Here is a 1,062-nt window from a genome sequence, read left to right as displayed (position 1 = left end):
CATATTGGGCGATTAAAGAATTCAATTATAATTTGAAAGATGCTTGTGAGAAGAGATTGTTACAATTGAATGAATTGGAAGAATTAAGAAATGAATCTTATGATAACGATAGAATTTATAAGGAGAAACTAAAGTTATGGCATGATCAAAAGATTAACCAGAAGAACTTTGAACGAGGACAAGAAGTTTTGGTTTACAATACAAGGCTGAAGTTATTCCCTGGGAAATTGAAGACTCGCTGATTAGGACCCTTTACTGTGACTAAAGTTTATACTTACGGAGTTGTTGAAATTGAAGATCAAAAGACTGGGAATAGACTTAAAGTAAATGGACACAGATTAAAGCCGTTTTTAAGGGTAAAAGACCAATTTTTAAAGAGGTTTTAATGGCCAGTCAACATGAATAATATCTGAATAGGTCGGGCTGACAACGTTAAACCAAACGTTTTATGGGAGGCAACCCATAGTTATCTTTATTTTTATTTTTATTGCGATTATAGTGTTTTTGTTTGAAATTCTCATTAGTTTGTGGTAGTATTGAACTCTACTACTCGTATTTACCCTTGAATCATCATAAAAATTGGATCCATAGAAAAAATTGGAACGCATTCGGACCAGACCAAAACTATGAAATTTTTGCCTTGGGCACCAACAGCGGGCTCGACGTCGCCGACGGTGGGTTTTTCCCGAGTCCAGACAATTATTTCTCAAGGCTTGCCGATGGCGCCATCGATGACATTGACGGCGAGATGACGGTTTTCGAAGTTTGAAATGTCAATTTTTGGCGGTTTTAGGCGAGATTTACTCTCTATAAACTTCCAAACTTGGTTCTTAAATTCATATTACCCAAAAATGAATTAAAACTCCACTAAATTTATCCCTATGGCTTCCAATTCCACTGAAAACCCTAGATTTTGAGTGTTCAACTGGAGAAAGTTCATTAGTTATGAGGCGCAACGAATCTTCAACAAAGTGCTGACAAAGAGGAGATTAATCAAAGAAAGAGGATTCGTGAATAGAGGATTGAACAATCCTTCGACAGTAATGAACAATCCTTCGACAG

The sequence above is a fragment of the Phalaenopsis equestris genome, unplaced genomic scaffold (genome assembly GCF_001263595.1).
Source record: "Phalaenopsis equestris unplaced genomic scaffold, ASM126359v1 Scaffold000644, whole genome shotgun sequence".
Classification (NCBI taxonomy): domain Eukaryota; kingdom Viridiplantae; phylum Streptophyta; class Magnoliopsida; order Asparagales; family Orchidaceae; genus Phalaenopsis; species Phalaenopsis equestris.
The sequence above is the reverse complement of the archived record's forward strand: the minus strand, read 5'-3'. Positions refer to the sequence as shown.